This window comes from Anser brachyrhynchus (assembly GCF_964034855.1).
Source record: "Anser brachyrhynchus genome assembly, chromosome: 9".
Classification (NCBI taxonomy): Eukaryota; Metazoa; Chordata; class Aves; order Anseriformes; family Anatidae; genus Anser; species Anser brachyrhynchus.
This window is the reverse complement of record NC_137703.1, coordinates 22977101-22994998: the sequence shown is the minus strand read 5'-3', so window position 1 is coordinate 22994998 and position 17898 is coordinate 22977101. Positions and strand designations below refer to the sequence as shown.

The 17898-nt window shown below is 41.5% G+C and overlaps 1 protein-coding gene and 1 long non-coding RNA gene across 7 annotated transcripts in view; one reads left to right on the top strand and one right to left on the bottom strand.

Moving 5' to 3' along the window:
• LOC308199630 overlaps nucleotides 1-3000 on the bottom strand; it is a 30018-nt gene extending 27018 nt beyond the window's left edge. The window contains exon 1 of the long non-coding RNA XR_013954761.1: nucleotides 1366-3000. This is a non-coding gene — a long non-coding RNA (uncharacterized lncRNA). The remainder of the gene's footprint in view (nucleotides 1-1365) is intronic.
• The window catches only part of LOC308199627 (uncharacterized protein), a 209103-nt gene extending 191518 nt beyond the window's left edge, over nucleotides 1-17585 (top strand). For 4 of the 6 annotated variants that reach the window (XR_013954748.1, XR_013954749.1, XR_013954750.1 and 1 more), the window contains 4 exons: nucleotides 3007-3214; nucleotides 4096-4363; nucleotides 9098-9189; nucleotides 12485-17585. The gene's annotated coding sequence lies outside the window, so the exon portion shown is untranslated. Of the gene's footprint in view, nucleotides 1-3006; nucleotides 3215-4095; nucleotides 6056-9097; nucleotides 9190-12484 lie in introns of those variants that run through there. The other 2 variants (XM_080604061.1, XR_013954752.1) reach the window with 2 other exon arrangements.
• Nucleotides 17586-17898: the final 313 nt, after the last annotated feature.

Sequence of the window (17898 nt, the reverse complement as noted above, 5' to 3'; positions counted from 1 at the left end):
CTATCTGTAGAGTTCTACTGTGGCTTGGGTCCTTCAGGAAAGTGGGAAAAATCACAAGGTCCAAACACTTTTCCAAAACCTTCCAGTGTATCATCACTCTCAAATATTGCTCCTCAACTGCCACCATGCTTTTTCATGAGAGGCCAGCAGCATCTAGCTGAGCCAAACCTAGCTGAGTGGCACTAAACCCCTGGTTGAGTCAGACCTTTTTCAAAGCAGAAACTGATCCACACTTTGGTTTATGTATTTCTCCTGGTATGCAGTAGGATCTGCATTCAGGGAAATGCTTTTAGTTCTCTATTTGGACTTCCCTGTGTGACTCAACATACGATTTTTCATACTGTCCTAGATAAATCTTAACATAATTTGAGCCATTTCTCATTCCAATGGACATGGAAAACAAAGACTATTTCCTCCTTTGCAGCTGCCATTTAAAAGCCCTGTCTTTTTCCTTCCATAGGCTGAGCAATGCTTTTCCAAATCATGTTTTTTAAACAGCTGATCATAGAACAGAATCATAGAATCATTAAGATTGGAAAAGACCTCCAAGATAATCTGATCCAACCATCCCTCTACCACCACCATCACCCACTAAACCATGTCCCTAAGTACCATGTCCAACCATTCCTTAAATACCCCTGGTTACTCTTATTGCCTTCTATGGCTCCTAAGCAGGATCTGCATCTTGAGCTGTGGCTCCTGAGACAGAATTAAAGTCTCTGTCTTGTCAGTGCTGAGGCAGATTACAAATGGAATAGAAGTTCTGTGTATACATCCTACTATGACACTTTATTTTTTTTTTTTTATTCCTGCCTCAGTACGAAACCGTTGACCAACAGGCTTTCTTTCTGCACCCAGATAAAACCAGTATCTTTCAGTATGTCCTGGGGTCCCTTCACCCCCCAGTTGTCTAAGCTGGGTGTCATCTGAACTGCAGAACAAGGAGAAAGACCGATTCACACTTGTATCTTTCACAGATCCATGTTCTCAAAACATCCTTCAAGTTCTAACATTCATAAAAAGCAGAAAAACAGACCCATATAATCAGTGATAGTAAAATCCAGGGGAGAGAATTCAGGGCTTTTGTCAACGGTCGGAGGCCAAGGGCCCTATGTCTGCTCTGGTCAGAACAAGTTGGCAGTGCTGCAGCTAACTTGGGCATTCTGACAGCTCACGTTTCCCAGCCTCAGTGCTGGCATCATATGCGTGAGACTTCCTGATGAGCATGATGGTTTGAAATAGAACAAAGAAATAAAGGCCAGATCCTGATCCATTTCTGTGGCTCTTTTACTCCATGTCTTTTGATACTGTGAGGCAAAAAAGGGGATCTCAATAAACATTTTTTTTTTTGGTTTATTCTCTTACCTACATTCGTGCTTCACGAAGCCTCCACGCAGTTTATTTTGACCAGGCGTTTCTGCACACTTCTGAAAGCACAACTTAGGGCTGGACTGAGGTGCGTTGGCAAGAGCCAAACATGGCTTGCCTGCACTCTGCTTGGCTCAGGTTTGTACTTCATCGCTCAGATTTATCTGCGTTTTTGTATAAAATAGTCCTTTAGCAGTTTCCTTAGATAGCTAAAGTCTTCTAAACTGAACTCACACCAAAATCTCTGATATGAGCTCAGCCTCCTTTGTAAAAGGCAACCTCTAAAATGTGGAGGGAAATTGTAACCAAAGCTCTGCACTCAGAAGAGTTAATCCTGCAATGGGTGCTAAACTCCAGAGCCCTAATGATGCATGGGGCGCTCCTTATGTTTTTTTGTTTATTACCATTAGCAGCCACAAGGTATTGGATAAGCAAAAATCTGCCTTTTTCCTTTTATTAGATGCAGGAAACTCTTTTGTTTTGGCAGTGCTTCTATTTGTCATTCACAAAGTTTGTTTTTCTCTTGAGTTTTTTGGGAGCTTTTTATTTCCTGTCAGAGTGTGGAGGAGAAAGCTGTTCTCGTCTGTAAGTTATGCGCCCCTTACAGTGCCCCTTAGTTACACAGCACAAGGAAAAGAGAAACAGAATCCATGGCATCGTGCAGAAATGCTGCACTATATTGTTTGCCCTGGTTAAACATTCCCAGAAAGGGAATAATACAACACTGTGGAGCTCTTGAATGTCTTTTGACCATTGTGCTGCAGAGGATGCAGGCGTTCAGGGTTAAACTGAAAGAGGGTTGGATTCTGGGCAAATTTGATTTCAGATCTGAGCACCACAGATTAGATTTATTTCCCATTTGTAACAGTACAACAGTGTCTTCTCCATACCTGAAAAAGGTGTCATCTGTAGCCTAGAAAAGCGATACTCAGCTGCCACGAGAGAGCTTCAGTTTGGTTTAGCTGTGTGCCCCAAACTTCCCCCACTTAATCTTTGTCAAAACAACCTGATGTATGCCTGCAAAATAATGCTGAAAGTTTTGCATGTACAGTTTTGTTTTGATTTTCTTTTTGTAGTATGCAATTCTGTCATGTTCCCTTTGTGCTCCAGATACTCAGTGAGATGTCAAACTGGAAAAAAAAAAAAATAAAAATCAATAATTTAGTAACATTTTGCAGAACCTCTAAGAGGAAAGGTTTGCATTTTTGGCTCAAGTTTGGGATGGCCTCATTTTGTTCTCAGCACCCATCTTTGATTCACTTTATCTTGCTCTAAAATGTGTTGGTGAGGGAAGCTGAGCCTTGAATCTAGTGAGCTCCTTACAGCTGCAGGGGTTTTCTGAATTATATCTCGGTGCATTCAGAGCCAGTGGTCCCTAATCTAACAACAGAATGGATCAAACCACTGGATCAAAATAGCAGCGTACATGAAATTTGAAAGTGCATCTGCATTTTATGACTTGTGTCAGCTGCTTTTTCTTTGCTGGCAGTATTTGAGTCTTCCTTGTTCCTATGCATATGCTTTAACGCCTCACCTTCAAGATCAAACACTTTATCTGCTTATATTTATGCTTCTCTGTAAAGTATCATGCAGTATTTAAAGTTGCAAGGACCTTTCAAACTAACATGTTTATCACAGGCAAAGTCCACACAAAATGCTGGATGGCAGATCGCATTTTGGCTGTGCATTAAATCATCTGCAACTGGGAGACAACAGGATTTTAACAGCGTAAACAAGAAAAAAAAAAAACAACACTGAGAGCACACGTTGCTGTTAACACGGTAGCAGAGAATATGTTTCTACAGGAAAGTGAGCATCGGTTAAGCGAAAAGCCCTTTTCTGATTAGTAAGTAATCTTACTGTAAACTAAGAATTATGGTTTATCTGCTGTTCTGCCAATTAATAACTTACTTGCTGTTATGTTCTATTAATTAGTTATCAGAAATACAATGAATCAAACCTTTCAGCACACTCAGCTGTTGGGGATGGAGGTATACATCCTCCTTTTCTGCAGCTATGTAGAACAACAACAACCGAGCCCATGGCCTTTGGTTAGCCTCTGCATTTTTACACTAGGATTTGTTCGGTTGACATAAAATGGTAGCTCAGGCATTCCGAGCCATCACTACAGGGGGCCTCTGCAGGGGAAAACACAGCCCCTAAACACGCTCCACAGAGCCCCCCTAACCAGGTTCAAAGAATGCAGCTCTAAGCACCGCTCAGAAGAAATCCCCACCAACTTTTACAGAGGCCACCCTCTGCTCACAAAACCTAGTCCCTTCCCTGCAGGCATTCGGGATCCTTTGAAATGGAAAATTTATGCTGTACTGAAATAATTCATACTATAATAAACAACCAGTGCCATCACTCTGCTGGTATTCGGAGTGCAATTAAACCTGAACCTCATGTGAGTACAGCATTTGGGGCGGGGAGGTGGCGGGGAGGGGGGTATGGGCAGCTCACCCCCAAGCATTTTTTCCTATGGGAGCAGGTTTACTGCTTTCCTTCCCCTCCCTCTCCTTTCAATGAGATCCCTTTCCCCCTCCCCACATTTACACAGGGCACAGGGGCTTGTGGGTGATTATATAACTTATAGGTCAATTTGTTGTTTGGGCAGAAGTGCCGCAAGAATGTGGTATGTTGGCCGAAGCTGTTTGTTTGCTTAAGTTCTCAGAGTTCAATGAGGTCATTTTCTCATCTTCCCTGTGTTCTCTGTATTTTCCACAGACCTGCCAGCCTCAAACAACACCCTCTTTCTTCGCATTAGAAATGGAAACACGTCCTTTGCAGGAATTTTCCACTTAATAGCTCCTGCTTTCCTACCGGGGGCCTCAGTGCACCACCACTGCAATGCTGTATTTCTTTCCACTGCAGTTTGACATTTTGCAGCCAGAACAACGAGCGGCATTCACTCCATCCTGATTTTTGAAAAACATATCTCTATAGGCACACAGAGAGCACCCAGTGCAGTAATCACCGGGGGAAAATGGCAAAGGTATTTAAACATCATTACAGGTCACCAAGGATGTGACATTGTCTCAGAATACTGATCAGTTACACAGACTCTTTTGCTTACCCCCCATTCCTCCCCCCTTCAACCCTTTCACATACACACACAGACACCAAAGCCTCTGCCCTGCTCTCCCATTGCGAGCCAGGCTCACGTTCTACGCTTGACTGTAATTGTTTTCCTTTGTGAATTATTTCCTTTGCATAATATTTGCAAACTGTATACTAGGTCCTGATATCGTGATGAGCAGAAATGCAGATTGCAGCTAATCTCAGCAGTAAACAAGGAGGCTGCTTTAAAATGCGCCGAGTGACCTGTCAGAAGGCAGAAGCATTTGCAAACTGTTTACTGCTGAGATGCAATGATGTGGTCTGAAATGCAGCAGCCTAAAGATTGGAGCAAAATGGGATCTCAGAGGCTCGGTCAAGCACAACCTGTAATGTTTTCTTTTTACCATTATTATTATTTTCAAGCTAGAGCTTTATTATAAATTATTAAGAGCTAATTTCCAAAAATCCCTTTGCTGTGTCTGGGAACTATTTTTATATTCCTTTACAGGAAGAGAAATGCATGAGGGTAAACATTGTTTATTGGTAGAGAGAAGGTTTCCCCTGTCTGCACAGTGGTAGAGTCTCAGACAGCAAGGTCCCAGTAGGTCAGACTGGCACACTGAATTGCGTATCAAATGAAAGTGGTATTCAGGAGAAAGGGTGGAAAGAGGAAGAGGGGTGTTAGTAAGGAGGTTGTTCAAGCCAGGAGGGTGGGCCACAGAAAAACAACAAGGAAAAAAATGGGATTGATGATTTGCGGGACACCTAGGGTATTTCTTTCAGGGGGTATTACTTCCACTTTTAACCAGGAACAAGAGCTGGTAGAAAAAAAAGCGGCAGGAGCTGACAGCTTTGTACTGATCAAAGGGACATAGCATTGAATGCCTGCCTTTGCTAGCTATTTATTAGAAAGAGAGAGGGCTCCTTTGCCATTCTACTTGGGAGAGAAGGGATTAAAGATCAAAAAAAGAAAGGAACTGGCCTGACTTCTTTGTTCAGAAAATATTTCTCTCTTTTTTTCCTTTGTGTGCGTGTGTGTGTGCGTGTGCGTGCATGTGTGCGCTATGCTGTCCACTATAAGAGAAAAACACCCTTTCTTTTCATGGTGTTGCTGCCTTTATTTTCTCAACGAGCAAAATTTCTGGTGATGAATATTTCCAGCAGCATCTTTTTCTTTCTTTCTTTTTTTTTTTTTAATGTAAAGAAGGCCCCTTTTGGGAAACTTAGTTAACTGTCTTTTAGCCTGATTAACCTAGGAAATAAAGTTTAAATGCACTGCTGGGATTCTATTAGGAGCCTCACTTCACACAGATAACAGCAAAAGGTGTTAAAATGCACTTCACTGGTGCAAGTGATCTCATGTTGTAAAAATGATTATCCCCGGCAGAACAGGGAAGGATTAAGGGGCCATGTCTACATCTGGGAAACTCTGTAAGTGTTTTATTAGCATTAATACATGTATTGATCACACACACACACGTGCACACACACACACACACACACAAACAAAAAGCCTGTCGGGATGATGGCAAATGGCATAGTGCATTAAACCTATTTGTAAGTCAGTGAAATGTGATCATCTTTATTCCTAGAATTGCAATAAAGCTGTTAAGCAGTTTCAATGAAATTGGGAAACGCCTGCTTTTATGATTGTGGATCATCGTGGATTACCTGTCATGTACAAAGAAAGAGTGTTACCTAAATAAGACTCTCTCATTCCAGAGCCTTTGAAGAAGTGTGGGGTAAATTTGGTGTTCTAGCTCTAAATCAATTGAACTACACTTCACGTGAGTCTGATCAGAGAGACCCAACTGCTCTTTTATATCCTCCAAACATTTCTGTTACATAGACCAGGAATAGTTGCTGCTTCCTAGTGCAAGCACAAGTGAGACTAGACAACTGTGCAAGCATGGTTGAGGTAGACACTGATAAAAATAAATGCTGTTGACCAGACAAGTGAATAACTCAGCAGTTGAACAGAACAGAACAGACAGAGTAGTTGGAAGGGACCTACAAAGATCACCTAGTCCAACTGCCTCACCACTGCAGGGCTGACCAGAAGTTAACGCATGTTATTGAGGGCATTATCCAAATGCTTCTTGCACATGACAGGCATGGGCTATCAACTGCCTTTCTAGGAAGCCTGCTGTGGTGTTTGACCACCCTCAGGGTAAAGAAATTTTCCTGATGTCTAGGCTGAACCTCCCCGGCACAGCTTTGTGCAGTTCCGTTGCATTCTGTTGAACTTAGTTGAATACTAAATTCTGTTTCAGCTTCAGAGCAACCACAAGTATCAAAATGAAACATAGCTAAATATGCATGATTTTAATGCAAGGCTTTTTATACTCTCTACTACCAAAGTTAGGCTAGCAAATCAAATACAAAGTGAAAATCATCGGTGTCCTTTTTGATCTACAGCCTTCAGCACTACCCAAACAAATCAAAGTCCTTCAGTGGAAATTAGGAATGCAAATCTTGAAAAAAAAGTGTTCTCATATCTGTGCTGTACTCTTCTTTCAACTAGGCTATGTTCATTGACAATCGCCATACTAGCATAGCATATAAGACAGTCTAGGTAAAAACTACTTTAGCATCATGATAGATGTTATAGTGAGACAAATTATTGACTTTATTGCTAAAAATATTGTAGTTACACATGTTCAAATCTTGTCAAGCAGTTGCCTCTTTCATTCCTGTATTAAAGATTTCTTTCAGTGGATATTTGGAATATTGTATATGTCTATCACCACAGCAGTGACTTTTGTTATTTTGCTCATCAAAATGTCACCTGTCTATCAAGAAATCTAGGATAAGTAGGAGTGGGAAACTTCGTTGAGTCATGCACAGGATCTTTTTCTGCCAACAGATGTATTACAAGAGGCACTTACATTGATGTGGAATAGCAACAGAAGTCATCTTTCCTGCAAAATTAAAGGAATTAACAGTTGCCTCAAAAGGACATTTTAGAAATTGCTCCAGAACATTAAGGGAGGGCTGGGAGGCCTATTAAACCAGTCCTCCCTGACAATACAGGATTGTTCCTATTGCAACTAGTATTTGCAAAGGACTTTGAAGATGAAGAGGACTCTGAAAGTGTTCAGCATTTTAAGTCCTACAGCATTTTGAGCCTGCTTAGCACTTGGTAGCCCTAAAAGCCTGAAGAAAAACTTAGCTGAGGGCTTAATAAGTAGCCAGGTGACAAAAGAGACAGGAAATAGGGATGCTAGATAAGTGGAAAGCAAATTCTAAACAGGGAGGCAAAGATGTAATCGAAAAGCCAAGCCTACAAAAATATGGTGAGGTTTTCAGAAATTACACCATTATGACAAATGATCAACACTGTTTCAAATATACTGTATTTCTCCACCCATCCCTGAGTAGATCTTAAGTACCCTTCACCGCCTTGGAGTCCGATTTCATGCCAAAATGTCTGTGTTACTAGTTTTGCAAGTGCTACCACTAATTGAAACCACATAATGTTACAGTTCTGAAATAAGGCAGGCAGGGCATCCCTGCTGAAAAGCTACCCAGCAGGACAAACCCTTTGTTCTCTTTTAAAATGAACTAATTCAAGGGAAATGTTGTCTAAATCATTATAACTAAACGTATGAAGAATTTCCTCCATACCATCCCCCCACCTATAATTTTCCTTGTTAGCTATCAAAGGACTGCACTTCTCTTGTAAACTGCAAAAATGGTTTTAATATGCACACTTGTCATTTCTAGGTGTATAAATTTTGCTTTTGCAGGGATCTTACATGGCACATATTGTGATCACCTGTGGGTAAAGTGGTTAATTAGAAGAGTCCAAGTCCCGTTTCATTTCATTTATACCAGAGTAATTTAAACTAGGAAAATGATCACAGCCACACTCAGTAATTTAACTCCCTCCTTTCAAGGCTGTTTTAGTAATTATATTTTCACTGAATGTGTTCAGGAAGCTTTTACACTGCTTGTTTTCCTCAATCAAGTAGGCTTGCTCCCTTCCCAGCTCCCTTCCACCCTGGCTGTCTGCTGTTCTGAGTAGTGTTAGCTTCATGCCTTTGAGAAACAGAAAGATGCAGCTGTCATTATCTTGTTGATTATAAAATCTACAACAGGCAGAAAGAGTTAGGAAGGTAGGGGGGGGTTGTATGATTTCTATTAAGAAAAGAGGCTGTACCCTCATCCTTCCAGCAGTACTTCCATTTGACCTGAAAGGAAAGGGTAACAGACAGACATCTATTATCAGGGCTTGGATGTCCAAGTGGATCAGAGCAATGCGTATGCATAAACATCACTTGACACCTGGTTTGGAAACCTCAAAAACCATCCTCAGCTCATTATGGGGAATAACACATCATATAATTTCATTCTAAGCCTCCTCATGGTTAATAGCAATCATTTAGCTACATACGTGAACACTAGTGGAATGGGTAATATGGCTATGGCCCAGACCTGAAGTGTCCCAGTCAAAGTATGTTCCTGGTCACAGTGGATGGAAAAATTGGTGATAGCATGTATCTGGTAACTTGCAAATAACCTGCTCATTTGTAGCTTCGTAGTGAAGGCCTTGCCCACTGTGTGCCCTTTTAAAATCTGTCCTTTTGGACCCTGACTTCAAGATTTAGGAGGACTTTCTGGGATGGAACTACTTACAGAACCATATTTTTGTTTTCTCTCTAAACAGACACTAGGAAAAACATGTTTGTGGTAATATTAAGATTCCTGGAATAGATTGTACAGTTTTTCAGTTGAAATTGCAACGTATTAGACAAATAGGTAAGCACTTCCTTTTCAGTACTCTAAAATGTCTGGCCTTTACTGATGCTATTAATATTTCCAGTTAACCATGTTCTCATCACACATGCATTACTTAAAAATCAAATAATCTCATAAATTTCTGCATATTTCTGTATGTCTCCTACAGATTATACACCCCAAAATCAAACTTGTAACATTTATTCATGTTGGAAAATATTTTTGTATGTGTGTTTTCTTGACTAAAAATTCTTATTTAATGTGCCAAATAATTTGGTACTTATGCAAAATTCTTTCCTGAACATTGGTTATCTCCTTCGTGGGGAAACACAAATCTCAACAGTGACATCACTTGTAATTTAGACAGCTGGTGGCAATCTAATTATTTATTTTCTGAGCCCATGGCCTTTGGAGACACAGATTTCCAGTCACTGATTAGTCTCCAAGTAGTGGGAAACCTTTGTGAAATATGGGACTTTGGAGGAGGCGGGAGGGATTTTCTTTAAAACAAGAAAAATGTCTGTGGATTTTGTTTGAAGTTACAATGTGTGATTAATGATTCTCTATTCATTGGAAAATTGTAAATCTCATTAAGTTAAATGAAAGTACACCAGTGTAAAATGCAGCCTAACTGAAAAAAAGAATTAGGCTTAGGAAATCCAAGAATCAACCTTTTTTTCTGAGCAGTGAAAACCAAACTGTACTGTAGAGGTATTAATCTCAAATTTCAAGGAAGAAGCTAGATATTTTGTTACTTTCTCTCTGCTATACAAAAGACAGGTCCTGAGCTTTTCCAAGGGTTGCACATTGCTTGTCTGGTCTAATGGGTGAGTTATCAAAATGCAAGATTTATGACAGCTGTCAAGGAATTAATGAACAGAATTATGAAGGCTGAGGAAGTCTTTGCAAATCCCCCAAATAGAAAGAAATCTCTGCTTGAATCATCTTTGTAGTGAATTGGTATGGCATCTGCTGCTATGAGTCTAAAAGCAGAATGAATAGACAAAGAGGTTCAGATGCACAAGCTATGCTTAATCACCAGATAGTAACAAATAGGAACTCCTCAACAACCCTCTGTGAAATCAGGCTCAAATTAGCTACACATTCAAGTTTTAGAGCAACAATTTCCTCACTTCTATTTATGGGAAAACTGTAGTATTTATACCAGCCACAGAACTTCCTGCATCACATGACATGGATGATTTTCTAATTGACTCACCCTCTATATTGCTTCATGCATGGTCCCTTCGGAGCTTTTTTCACTGTCGAACTCAATGAAGACAATGTAAAGCACTTCTCAAGGGCACGTCCTGGCTAACTTTTGGGAGTGAAGAACAGAAAAATTAGCAGAACATTTCCTGATGCCCAAAATAAGTGTTTTCACTTTGAGACTTCATGTATTAACCTGAGATATATCTAACTGCTTACTGTGTTTTCACTGTGAACAGTGACAGAAGGGCTTCACAAAAGTTTGATTTTTACATAGTATTTTTCATACTGAAGTTATCCCAGTAGACATAGGCAAGTAATGTGTGTTGACAGAAGCTGTTAAGTGTGCTTACTGGATAAGCAGAATAGAGCAGTCATGTTGTGGTTAATAGTAATTTACATAAAGCTCCACACAATGAGAACTTGTTTGAATGGGAGAGTAGTTAAAACTTGGCCAGGGACTCAAAGGGTATCAGTATGTCCATCATTTTTTTCTCTTCCTTTCTTTCCTCCCTCACCAAAAATCTTTAGATCTTAAACTGAGTGAGTAGCAACCTGAATTTTGCTTTTCATCTCCTCCTTAACTTGCCTTTTTCTCATTCAACCAGGCATAAAATAGTGCACTTTGCTGCATAAAGGGTGAAATGTTGCAGGAGTGGATTTCAAAGGCATTAGATGCCTAAACATGTAGTTAGGAGTGCAGCAGGAATTATCAAAGGTGAAGGCAGAAGGTAGTCAATGGGAATTAGGAGCCCTCCTGCTTTTTTAGCTGCCCACGTGACTTCAAAGAAATACAACCCAAAACATCCTCTTGAGGATCACTGGCCCAACAGCCAGTTCTACAGCAGCTGGGCTGAATCGTTTCAGTTAAATTAAGAGGAAACTAGAATAGTAGTTGGAAGCAGTAGATCTTCTATTTCAGAAGAGGTATTGGGCCCATTGGAGTTTACATTGCTTACTGCAGAACAAGATGGATCTCTGGCACTCGTGGTAGAAGCCCTCAAGCACATCTCAGCAAGGTTGCCAATGAGGTCCCCAGTTAATGTGATAGTGATGCATATTTAAATCTAGGTATTAATAAAAATGAAGTTAGGTTCAAAACAAAACAAAACCAAACCAAACCTCAGACCAGCAACAATTAGTCTATTAACAAATAATGCTCTGTGAGTTGCTGTCTGAACTATCTCTGCCAAATAGTTTGAGGTTAATTAACGCTATGATATGGGTCTCTTCTGATAAAGCTATTCAATTTTGGATGGAGCTCTACAGTAGCCATTGAGAAAAAAAGCATTTGGACACTTACCCAGGGTGTGGAGCAGCTAAGTGCCTGTCTCCTTATCAGCATAAACACCAACAGTCGGTCACTTGACAGAGTCCTGACCATAGGGCCTGCAGCTCAGAATCACGCATAGGCTCAGAGTTAAAAGTTTCTCTGAAGGGAAAAGGCTCAAACGAAGTTCTCGTACAGCGTGGGTGAGTGATCTGGACATTTCTGTTTTTTTCACTGCTGGGAAAGAAGGGAACTTTTCCCAATTTCTTGCATGTATAAATCATGCCTGCTCTCATTTCCAGTATTTGTATGTAAACAAACACAAACATAATACAAATTGATGCCTGGAAGGGAAAGAATATGTTTTTTAGATGACTGAGTGAAAGCAAATGTCAATTTGGGGTCAACTGAAACATTTAATTCCACCCCAAATCAATTGTTCACACAAGTCTAAACACAAGGTGCTAGAACCACACTGTAAAAGCTATTCCCAGGAGCAGAGCTGTTTCTGAGTTACTGTCTGTGCTCTGAGGCTGCCTGGCAAGCTGGTGTTCAGTCACTAGAGGAGAAATAGGCATATGTTCAATTGACAAATATGAAAAATGTAGTATCTTTTTGCCCTTTCTCTTCCTCTCCCACATCTGCTGCAGGTGGCTTCTCCATCATGTGCAGTCCCACCCTCCTTCTCTGCTTTGAGCTACAATTAGTACATATTTTCATAATAAAAATAAGCCTCTCCCTCTGTCCTCCCAGCTGTGCTTCCCACCCAAATTCCCAATATGAATCAAGAAAAGTAGATACGTTTAAAATAAAAAATTGTCTTTGTTCCCCCTCCAGCCCTGTCTTTTCCTTCCACCCATCACCTCGGCTTCACTGAAATATTTCCTGGAGGGCTCCAGAGTTTCTGCTGAGCTGAAGGCGCCTCATCCATCCCACTTCTGCTTCAGTGTTTTGAGAGCAACACATCACCAGGGCACCAGGCAGAGATGTCAGGAGTCTCTGTCACACTTGCTTAAGACAGTCAGAAGAAACAGGCATAAAAGGACCAGGCAAGCTGGATGGAGACCTAATGGGAAAACAGAAGGGTGAAGGTCATATTTATCTTTGTGAATCTACAGGGGTTTACACCACGGAGCTCAGCTTGCTGACAAGCAGGCCAATGCAGGAGCACTCCGGCTGTGAACACGGAGAGGAAGAACATGCCAGCTGAGCAGATTTGCATATATGGTTCTAGAAGGATTGAAAAATACATGCCAAGGAGAGTACCCACAGAGAAGACCCTCCACTATTCCAACAGAAGATTACAGACTTTCAATAGGTTAACATGGCATGCCCAGCAGCCCTTCCCTGCTATGGAAGTATGTAGTCTGGCTGGAAATATCACACCACTTTTTCCATGATGCAAATGATAGTTGCACTCAACATCTCTCTCTGTGCCTCAGAAAAGTTCCTCTGGAACACAATTGAGTCAACTCCTACTTAACACCTTAACACACTCCAGAATGAGCTTATTTGTATTTACAGGTTATCAAAATAAATGCCAGAAACATCAAATAATGTATGCTTTCCAAGGGAGGTTTCTGTTCGGTTTCTTTTCAACATTGCCTGCTTTCCAAATCTAACACTACGGTATCACCACTTGAAGTCTGACCGAGGCTTTTACAAACCAAAGCCTGCTTCCTACTTCTCTGCTTTCAGCCTCTGAGCTATTAATCAGCCTTCATCTCACTGCCTTGCTTCCCTTGGCCTTTAATGGTAACTGGGGTGGCTAACCCAAAGACAAATGGTGTTCTGGCTGTGTTAGTTATGAGGTCCAAAACTGGACTCACCCGGCCACTTCTCTACAAAACTTTACCCACAATGAAAAACACTGAGGATGTTCTCATTTCAAGTGACTGTCAACCAGCAACAACCACGACCTGCAAAAAGTTGTAGGGGTACCCGTTGCTTTAAACAAGCTTGGCAGACTGATGCAGAAAAAACATTATTTTGAGCTCGCCTAACCAAGGGGATTGCATCAATAAGCACCAGGGCATGGACATTGGCTCACTTTGCTGCTGGCTGAAAGGGTAGATTATGAACAAAATTGTTTCATAAGGGGCTCCCTTTTCCCGGTGTCTTACCTCAGCACACAGAGTTTCAGGGCAGGCTGATAAACCTTCCCACAGGCAAAGTGTGAGCCCAGCTAGCAGAGCAGCGCCTGCCCTGACCTCTGCCAAGCGCTCTGAGGCCTCAGGGTGAGCAGCCAATGCACAGGGCAAGCTCACAGCCATGGGCCACATGCCGAAAGTGGTCCCAGAACCCTTGGGATGGGCGCCTGCCTGCCTTGCTCTACCTACTACATGTGCCTGAGTTGAGCATATGGGCAGGTAGGTGCATCAGCATTTCCTTTATTAAAAATCAGGACCTAGGTCAAAATGCTATTTTGTCAATAGGAAGTATTCGGTTCTGTTCGTACCATTAATTACTGATATTCCTAAGGGCGTTATCCAGTGGGCCAGAGGGGACTCATGAAGAACACATGGCTATCCAAGTACATCTGTCATTATTGCATTACCTGTTTTCATTGCTTTGTGGGTACTGTGTATAATTTACATTTATTTGTTAAGGCTTGTGCTGCCTGTAGAGATGAGGGTAGGTAAGTTTACCATAGGAAGGATCCACCTCTGTATGGTGAACAATTCCTCATCCGTCTCCCGGTTTTCCATTGCTTGATCTCACAACCTGTCCAACATCTTAGATGCCTTGACATCTACCAAAGAGTTCATTAGAACAAAAACAGTTTGATCTTTAAAACAGTTTGATCTTTAAAAAAAAGAGTAGCAGATGGCAGCTTTGCTAGGGATGAGTGTTTCTTGAGTACTCCTGGGTACTCCAGGAGGGCAAATCTTGGAATACACTTCTTCCCTTGAGAGCTCAGCCTCCTTCTCCAGCAGCCAGTGGTGGTGGTGGTCTTGCAGCTAATGATGGAGAACAACATGGAGGCATCTTCCCTGGTAGAGCTCTCCCTGGATCAGATCACATCTGGTGTCAGAGCCAACCACCATGGACTTAGGTTTCCGTCTAAAAACTCTACATTTTATCTGCTTATTAATAGACAACAAAACCTTAACCCTCAGCATGTTTGTTGTTTTTTTTTTTCCCTTCATTCCCAGTACAGATTAAAACAGGCTTTTAATGTTCCTAAAATGCAGGCTGTCTCACCAGGCCCTCCATCCCTGGAGGATGAGCTGTCTTTGGGAGATCACCTGCCTTTCAGCTTGAGTTAGTCCCTGCCCTGGCTGTGCAGGGCAGGCAGCTTGGAGGCAGCGCTAATCAGCCAAACAGCAGCTGAGAGCAGGGGGCAGCTTGGCAAGCGGTGTGTGGCCAACAAGACGGGATTGAAGGGAGAGGAGGAAGGGCCTGTGGCTCTGTGTAGCAGTGCAGATAACATATGCACAGAGCCAGCCCTGGATGGCACAAAAGGTCTGGAGTAAGACAGTTTTTAGATCTTTTATTGCAGCCAATATTCTGTAATATTTCCACACCAGACAAATCTTGTTTTCCAACAGCTCTTTTTGAAAGAAACCCTATCCTGATCATCCTATATCAGGCACAAGATGATGGCAAGATGATGGCCTCAAAGTAGGATGAGCATCAACACAAACTATCTTCACCCTAACCTTGACACTGTGAAAAACCATTAGTGTTGGGAGTGACACAGCAAAGGACATGAGAAATCCTAAGGTTCAACGTACTTGGTTAGCATCTCTTGGGAGTGGGGATCTACAAGTACTACTGCCTTTCCATCTGCCTTCAGGCACATAAGAGTGCAAAGACTTAAGTAAAATTTTTGGTATTCTTGTAGACATGAGAAGAGAGCTGTACACTCAAATCATCATGAAGAAATTCACACTTGCTTATGCCATACTTGTACTTGGTAAGACTGCTCAGAGATGATACCTTTTCTTTCTTAAGAGTTTGCTTGCATAAAACTAATTCTAAGTTCAGATTGTACCTTGGGAAGGTGGTGCAAAGTAGCAGATTTTTTCTATTTCGTTGATATTTCTTTTATTTGGACAATGCTGAAAACATGCTAGATGTTAGTTGTACAAGCATGCCCAGGTTAAAAACAACATCAACAACACTAAATAACTTTAAAAAAAAAGGAAGTATATTGAATCATTTACAGAGAACAGGTTGGTGCAGACTTTCTGATGGGGTAATCACATGGGGAGAAAGGATTAATATCTCTGCATTATTAAGCTTTGGTGTGCTTGTCATAACCTTCTACCAGCTTTTGCATTTGCTGACTAAAACCTGGCTACCAGATGGCATTATTTGGCTTTGCCTATGCTTCTGAGACACCCTAGCATCATCCTGTATTGTATCCAGAACCCCTTGGTGTGTTGTTATACAGTAAGAAGAGCAAGTCTGGCACCTTTCATTAGCAAACCATGCAATAAATAGCACAAGATCCACAGGAACAAGCTGATGCTGGTTAGATGCTCATTTAAGTCTAGCATTTTTCTGACCAATCTTCTCTGGATTTTTATTTATACAATAATTTCATATGTCTATTTTAGTTTCTGATTATTTTTTTCTTTTTACCTTCCTGCACAAGGAAAAGCAGGCATAAAAGCTTCAATCATCTAATTTCTCTCCCATTAGTTTTCTGTTTTTGTAATTCTAATGCCAGTATTGATTGAAGTTAACCCCTAAATTTGCTGGTATAAATTGAAAGTAAATTGGCCCTGATATTTTTCCCATCGTCTTCCAGGTATTTATTTCCTGCAATGTTTTTTGGTCCTCTGCCTCACCCCAGTGATACCTGTCAATATTTTTTGGCCTTTTCCACACATTATACAAAACCATTCAGCAAAACTCATTTTTGAAAACAGAATTTTCCTCTTATTAAGACTTTGTGGAGCAAATCATGAGGTTGAGAAGTCATGGTATTTCATAATCAGTTAAGCAATCATCCTCGCATACTACTGATAGCTACATTTTCGTTCTATTTATATTCTTCCTATATTCTCTATTCTGCTAAGTCTGAGGCAACCCTTTATAGCACTGACTGCTGTTGTGAGCTCTGCCTTCCATCTCCCAGCTAGCCAAAGTACCCATGGCAGTCTACACAGTTGTTTTTAGCAGTTCTGGGCAACGATCACATCTATGAAAAGTTCCAGAATATCTTTTAAAACTGGAGGCTAGCAAGCCCTTAGCCATGAGGTTTCATTAGTGAAGACTGGAATAAAAATCTGTAAGCACAAAAAGTTTAGCCCTTCAGCCTCAGTTCTGTTGAGGAAACCACTACAGGGCCTGCAAGGTATCTGACTCAGTGCAAAAGTGCCTGAAGGACACCTTTGGACCTGGTGTTCTCCACGGGCTCAGACCAGGCAATGAACCCTGAGCTGCTCCTGGCTGCGGCCCTGCTGCCGGGCCCTGGGCTGCTGCCTCTCCAGCTCTTCTCACAGAGCTCACTCCTTTGGAGCCAGACCAGGACTTCTGCAAATATTGGCTGTGCTGACAAAGTGTGTGCATGGGGCACGGGCTCTGCATTAGGAAAATCCCTCAGCAGGATCTGTTTAAGTTTATTTCATGACTGCTTGTTATTACCTAATATTAAAGGTGTAAAAAGAAAATGAACGGTCGTTTGCCTGTGTATGTGAGGGAAAACCTTGACATCTTGCTGCCATGGGTTGTGTTGCCTCTTGCAGTAAACCTCTTCAGACAGGGTTTGGTGCAAAATACAGAGCCTGTGCACTTCCACACACATTTGCCTCCAAGCTCAATTCTGCTTGCTGTAGCTAAAGCTCAAGGTCCTGGTTACAAAATTTTGAGGCTCCACAGTTGGCAGTTCCAGGGAACTGCCATTTGGCAGCTCCTCCCAGTAATGTCTTTTGCTCTGTCAGGCTTGCAAGGTCCTACAGTTAAAATGCACACAGCCATCCGAAGATGAGGCAGGGAACACAGTGAGTATCTATTCAGGCACTGTATTTTCATAAAGCAATTTTTTGCTTGTTTAGGTAAATAATGTATCTAAGCAGAATAAATCTGCAGTTCTACATATGAAGCCATATTTGTCACCTACTTTTGAATTCTTCTAGTGATATTAGAGAAATCCAGCCACATGAAGAGTAGGAATAAACTTCATCGACTGGGTCACATGTTCTCAGTATCTCTGTAGGACTGGGTCCTGCTACAAAGACATAGTCTGTGCCTGAACGTTTGCCTTTTTTCTGTCTTTATAGACCAAGGTGGAGCACAGG